Here is a 7,347-nt window from a genome sequence, read left to right on the forward strand (position 1 = left end):
AAAAAAAAAAAAGAGGAAAACGAGCAAAGAAGATCTCCCGGGGGTCGCTGAGGCGGGCGCGGTTGCCCCCGACGGCGGGGGGTGCGGGCGGCGAGTCCCGGCGGCGGCACAGGAGGGGACCGGCGCGACGAGCGGTGGCAGCTTCCTGCTCCGAGCAGCCACCTGCCGCCGGGGCCGCCCCCGGGGAGGAGGAGCCCGGCCCGGGCCGCACCGGCCCCGGGGGAGCGGGGGTGCCCGCGGAGGGGATGCCTGCGGGGCTGGTGGTGGGAGAGCGGAGGAGAGGGGTCTGGGGAGGAGGGGGGGCGGAACGGAGAAGGAAAAAGAGGGACTGTGAGGGAAGCAATGGCCTCGTGTGGGGATGGGAGCCTCCAGAAACCCCATTCAGCCCCAATTCAGTGCACCACCTCTGCCCCGTTACCCCAGGTTGAGCGTGAGTTGCCGTCTTGCAAGTGGCCTCCTCCTCCCCAGCAGTCAGGCCCCTTTCTGTTGAGGTCTCCAGAGTCTCCAGCAGCTCCAGGTGCTGCCCTTGCCTTCTCCAGGCTTCACGCATCCCCCGCCACGTGCTCCTGCTCCCCATGGCAGGCAGCAGCAGGCAGGTTCCTGGGTGCGTCTCCTTCTGCCATGGCAGGGCAACCTCTCTTAACTGGAGCACCTTGAGAAACACCAAGTCCATCATGCACAAGGCCCCTGTTCTCCTCCTGCCTCACTCACAAACAGCGTTTCACAGAATGGGCCCTCACCACGTTCCCTGCTTGACCACACGGCCAGTGCTGCCAGCTTCCCCAGGTACCCTCGGCCACCTCCACCACATTGACTCTATTCATCAACCTCTTCCCCAGGCCCTTCACAAGGTGCTGGTCGCTGCCTCCCAACAGCCTTCTACCCCTCTGGTGGCTGCTACAACCAGCAATGACTTCACTCGTGGGTAACCGGAGATCCTAAATTTGTGTATTTAGAGCACCTGTGGTCAGAAGACTCTGTTCCCTCGCTTACCTGTTTGTATGGTCCCCTTTATTACCGTACGGATGGCTGTCACCAGGTCTGTGAGTTTGAAAAATGCTCTTAGTCTGCAGACAGGGAAGGAAGGCAAAGGCAGAGGGACCGAGATCATTAAAGAAATATTTTGGTATTTACTTCTATTTGTTTTTGTTTGCTAAGCCTGTTAGCACGACAGCATTAACTACATTACAAATCTGACCCTAAGTTATTTGTCTAAGGTCACAGAAACTCCGTTTTACAGCACACACGAACCAGGATCACTACGTCTAGGTTCATACCCTGTCACCTTTATACGGCCAGCCACGTAATGACAAATCACCTTCTCATCACACCCTTTTGCTTCATCCTTTGCCAGTCCAGAGTGCCAGAACTCGGACTTTTCCTGTGCTTTGAAATCAGTTTTTACACAGAGCTTCTGAAGAACCCCAGCAGCAAGCTTTGTCCCGGCTGGTCACCCTGCAGCACCTACTGGGAGGCGTTAGGGGCACCTAATGGTGAGCAGAAACACTGCACAGCGCTTTTGGGAGTGAAAAGGGGAAAAACCAACTGCAAACGCTGCTGTTGGGGCTGCATGAAGGCAAGTGGGGAACACTCAGCCTGGAATTAGGCCTTTATGGCATTAATTTGTGACTGCAAAGTGCCAAGGAGTAGGGAAACCTGCCTTTCAGAAAGGGCAGGTGATCCCACGGGTGGGATGTGCTGGGGTTTTTACTGATGTGTTCACAGAAGGAGATGGTTAGCTGGAAATACTGGTGTATTCTCTCCATACCTTTCCCACTGGAGTACAATTTAAATGGAGAGGAAAAAGCTGCTGTTCCATATTCACAGCTGCTAGATTAATGAGGGATTTCACTGCCACCAAGGCCACGCTTGAACTCAGCAGAGACTACAGGGGCAATATTTTTTCTCGTTGATGCATAATATACGTAGTAACACAATAGCTTCCTTGGACTGAACTATCTGAACTTTCTCCCGCACACGCTGCCAAAACAATCAGGAACGGGTCTTTGCTGGGTCTCAACGTGGTGAGCACACAGCCCCGTGTGGGCTTGCACACAGAATCACAGAATCACAGAATCTTCTGGGTTGGAAGGGACCTTAAAGATCATCTTGTCCAACCGTCAACCTAACTGACAAAAATAGACACCCGCCCAACAAACAAGGAACATCATCACTAAACCATACCTCCCAGCACTTCATCAACCCGTCTTTTGAACCCCTCCAGGGATGGGGCCTCAACCACCTCCCTGGGCAGCCCATTCCATTGTCCGATAACCCTTTCAGTGAAAAAATTTTTCCTAATATCCAGCCTGAACCTCCCCTGGCGTAACTTGAGGCCGTTTCCTCTTGTCCTGTCGCCTGTGACTTGAGAAAAGAGACCGATCCCCATCTCTCTACACCCTCCTTTCAGGGAGTTGTAGAGAGCAATAAGGCCTCCCCTCAGCCTCCTCTTCTCCAGGCTGAATAACCCCAGCTCCCTCAGCCTCTCCTCATAAGACTTATTCTCCAGACCCCTCACCATCTTTGTCGCCCTTCTCTGGACCCGCTCCAGCACCTCAATGTCTTTTTTTATGGTAGGGGGCCCAAAACTGGACACAGTACTGGACACACATGTGTAAACGGCGTGAAAGGCTCACGGGCTGTGTCTGGCTCCTCCTGTGCACCACGACGCCGCGTCCTGACCCGCTGTGGCTCCTTGCTCGGCGCAGGGAGTGCCGAAGCCCATTTTGAAAAGGATCCAGCTCCCGCTCTGTGGTTGAGCTGGAGACCACAGTTAAAGTCTACCTCATCGTGCTGCAGAGATTCCTAAGGCTGCACCAGGCGCTCGCTCTGCAGTTCCCTCGTGTCTGGTTCGGGCAGGGACAGGGCTCTGCTGCCGCCGGGCACAGGCGGGGAAGCCAGAGCAGGCTGTGATTAGTGGTCTTGGCTACCAGCACTCAGAAATGAGGCCACCCCAGAAAGCTGCAGATGGGGTTGAGCTCTTCACCCTCAGGAACTTGCGTGGGGAACAGAGGCTGCTGGCCCTTGGGGAATACGTGCTGCTCTGTCCGAGGGCTTGATTCATTCTGAATTGTTTAAATGTGAAGAAAACATATATTAAATTGGCCTATTTATATATCTGTTCTAAAACGATGCTTACCGTTTGCTGGAGCGCTAGTCTTTTATCATTGGCCCTTCTATTTAAAATTCATTAGAAAAACCAAATACACTTGCTGATCTTGGCTTAGCACTAAAGAGAGCTGTCATCCGTGCAGCTAACAACACATGGAGCACGACTGGATAGCCACAAAAAGAAAAGACACAAAAAATAACATTGGCCTTTTAAAGTAAGATATGGGTGATTGGCAGGAGAGCATGGGGAAACGACCCCAACTGCTGCTAAATCTTTATCCAGTCCTGTGTCCTTAATTTCCTAGCTCGCCTGCAATCCATTAAGCATGTGAAGTTTCAAACTTATCCTCAGCTACTCCTAGAATTAGTAATACTCCACAAATGGAAAATGTACCTTTTGCTTTCCAAGATGACCATGTCATCTGAAATAGTTTCACTGCTAATACATGTGATCATAAATTCTGACACTGGCGAGGAATTAGGGTGACAAGACAGCAATGAGAAAAGTGTTAGAGAAACGTAGGAATTAGCTCAGCTTATAGGACAACTTGAGGGATGTCAAGGAGCAACAGCCACCGGGCACACTACGGACCAGATTCCCTCTGCTCCCTGCTGCAGCTCACAGGGCACATAAGGACATTGGTCCCATATGACCGCTATGGCATAGCGCATAGGAATAACAGTTTCCACAGGCCTTGGGCTCACAGAGGTGTGAGTTATAATGCTCTACTCTGTGGGCTGTGTTGGAACCTACCAGTGTGTTATTTCAAGCAGAAATGGTGCAAATCCACAAAATATAGATCTGGCCTAAATATTAGATACATGCACAAAACCATTACTAGGTACGAGCAGCTGCAGAATTCAGCTCAAGTGACAGCTGTACTTTTTGGAGACCTCTAAGGGCTGAATATAGCTTAGTTTAGACCCAAAAAATGCTCTTGAGACAACAATGAGAAAAAAATATTATGAATTGTTTAAATTTTAGCTGTTATAGCTACATAACTGACAAATACTGGCCACAGTCTGTCATTAATAATTAGTCACGAAGAAAAAACAGGGAGACTACTAGACTTAAATAGACTGTGGACTCTTCAGCTCCATCCATACACTCAGGAAAAGCATCCAGCCACTCCAAATCAAAGGAAAAACCCAAACAACGTGACAAACACTTCCTAATGCTTGTTTTCCATTAGGGCTGGAGTGAAAGGCTGAAATACAGTGTCCAAAGACCAGAAATACTAGCTGGTTTCCCTAAATCTCAATCTTTTTCATATCAGAAACACTCCTTTCTACAAGGATCCTCCATTTATTTCTCCTGTTACCACTATCAAAAGGCTGATGTGGCCATAAGCCCCGGCTGCTGTTCATAACTCTGCTTGGGCTCCCAGCACCCACAGTAGAGAGCTGGGAGTCAGCATTAACTCCTCTTTTTTTTTGTTGTTTTCTTTTTATTTTTTTTTTTCTGCAAAGCTGTTTTCCTGAGCCAAAAAGGTGTTTCAAGAACTTAAGCAAAGTCTGTCCTTGGCAGCATTAACAAAAATTGCAGCCACGTATACTTGCAGCAGGCTCTACACAGAGCAGAACTGGAAATACATTGTGCTGCCATTTCAGGGAACCGGAGAATGGAAGGAGTCCTTTTCCACATAGTTGGATCAGTGCTTGCCTTTGGCAGGGTTTTGCTTTAATAAACTTTAAAAGTATGTGAATACTGGACTACCTAGGTACTAGGGGACAAGGAATCCAAAAACAAAGCTAAGAAAGAGTAGTTTCTAGTGTAATATAAACTGTGATTTAGAATGTACTTAATATATTTTTCGGTGTTTAAGTTTACTGCAGATCTAATATATTGTTAACTATTTTCAGTTTCTACTTATACTATCCCATTGTATTCCCTGTACCAATAACTTCACTAATGCAAGGGATCAGATGCTGCTCCGAGCTGAAGAAAGTTTTAGACTATCTTTTCAGAAGTACGGTGACTCTGCTAATTACTACGTGGCCCACATTACATTATTTACACTGGATCTGTAATACTGCAATACCCTCATATTAAACTTTTTAGAAGGAAAAAGGTAAAGAAAAGTGGATTAAAAATGCTGCCAGTCTATTTAGCAGCTAAAACCCGAAGAAAATACGATTCAATGCTGTCTTAAAAATCTAAGTGTTCTAATGGTGTATGTGGCAGGCATTAGAAATTTAACAGGCAACTAAAACTTGCACATGGACTTAATCCAAGCTCTTTAAAATGAGCTCAGACTGTGAGTGAGTAGTTGCTTGGTCTGCAGTGTGGGGAGTGCTATTAGAGAAAAAAAATAAAAAAGAAAAAGAAAAGAGAGGGGGGAGAAATATTCTGGTACTTCTTTTGAGAGACACAGATGCACACACACTACCACTCAATTTTGGGGTCAGGTTGAGTCAGAGATATTACCCCCCAATTTTAGGCTTAAAGTGGTTTGGCAAGAAAAGATAATGGAAAAATTGCTCATATCTCCATGTTCCTATTAAGTTCTGAAGTCTGCTGTGCAAACCAAAGGAATGCACATATCATAGTTTAAAAAAATAGATTAAGCCAGTAGTGGAAAAGAAGTTCTAGGATATTATTATCCTTGGCTATTTTCAAAAAATGAATGATGAAACATTGCAGTTAGAATATCTATTGGAATGTTATAAAAGAGTGCTCCAATTATGTCAGTGTCCCATCTGTGAATGTGATTCCGGCCCTGTACGAAAGGCTCTGAAATCATTTGCTGACTGGTAGCTGGTGTAACTGTGTCTCTCGGGGCAGGCTTCCAGCTAGGAAGGGGCTACCTTGAGGGACAGAGCAGCCACAGATGTGGGATAACAAGATGACACGGGGACTCGTGGTCACCCGATGAAAATCTCTGCTGTGGCCAGCGTCTTGCTGACACTTGCAGAAGCACAGCTCAGGGAGCAAAGCTACACCCTGCTAGCGGGGTGTTCAGCTGTGCAAAGCCCTCATTCCCCATTCTGAGCCTGCTCTAATCATAAAAGGGGGCTAGGGCTCAAAATTATTAACACATCATCGTTTACACACCCTACATTAATGAGCCTCTTGCACTTTGTTGTGGGTGCAGAAATCCTCCCAAAGCCAGAGACTGATCCTGAAAGTGCCATGTGCTATTAACCCCTAGCAGTTTCATGCAGCTCTTTCTTGTGGAAACGTTGGGAGCAGACTTCTGACACGAAGGCAAGTCAGTGCCAGGGTCCGTTCCCATCGGCTCCAAGCCACTGGCAGGATCAAGCGTTTTGAATAAAGAAAAAAATACAGGCTGGGACCCAGGAGAATATTCTTTCTGGAGTATCTCTGGGCTGTGCCGTGCAACTGACTGCACCGCTCCTCTGGCTACTGTGCTCTCACGTATTTGATCTGGGGAGGGGAGAAAAAATATCAGTGCCTTTCATTTTGGTGTGTGATGCAGGGCTCTGGGGAAAGCAGAGCTGCACAGCAATGGAAGGAGCTGTGCCATTGGGCTTTGATCCACTGCTGTCCCGTAGCAGGTGATAGCAGGACCTCACCAGCACCGAGAAGAGCAAGAAGCCTCCTACCTTTCCCTTTCCTGCTCTCTCTGCACCAAAATAAGTTCTCCGGGGTGTTGTGAGAATGACTAAGGGCAGCTGAAGTGCTCAGGAGAGAGGGAGTTTTGTCTGGAGGAAGCCGAGGGCACACGAGGCAGGGCAATGGCCTGATCCTAAGGCGGTGTAAAACCACTCGGAGCCTTTCCATTGGCCTGTCCGAGAATCGGAGCTCTCGGATGATCCCCTTCGGGTGTAGGTGTTAATGAGTGTGTTTTGGCAGGTGCTTAGGGACCTTGCTGCGGCGGGAGAAAACAAACAGCCGCTACTGAGGGTTTCAAACGAAGGGCTGCGATTCCCTTCTCATCATCCCCCCCCCCCTTCCCCAAAATATCCCGCACGCCCCCTCCGCCGGCCCCGGGAGCGCCCGGGGCTCTGAGTCAGCGGCCGAGCGGCGGTGCCAGCGCCGGCGGCGGGCGGGGAGCGGGATCGGGGCCGGCGGGAGACGAGGAGGGAGGGGGATGGAATCTAAAATGGAGAGAGTCGATAGAAAAGCGTTTCCCTTCTCCACCGCCTGACCTCTCTCTCCGCGCCCCCTCTTCCCCGACCCGTCGCCCTGTAAAAATCGCAACTCACCTGCGCTGCCCGCCCGGCCCGCAGCGCCGAATAACCCCGGGGGAGCGGGCGGGCGGCCTGGGCAGG

The sequence above is a fragment of the Calidris pugnax genome, unplaced genomic scaffold (genome assembly GCF_001431845.1).
Source record: "Calidris pugnax isolate Ruff unplaced genomic scaffold, ASM143184v1 scaffold118, whole genome shotgun sequence".
Taxonomy (NCBI): domain Eukaryota; kingdom Metazoa; phylum Chordata; class Aves; order Charadriiformes; family Scolopacidae; genus Calidris; species Calidris pugnax.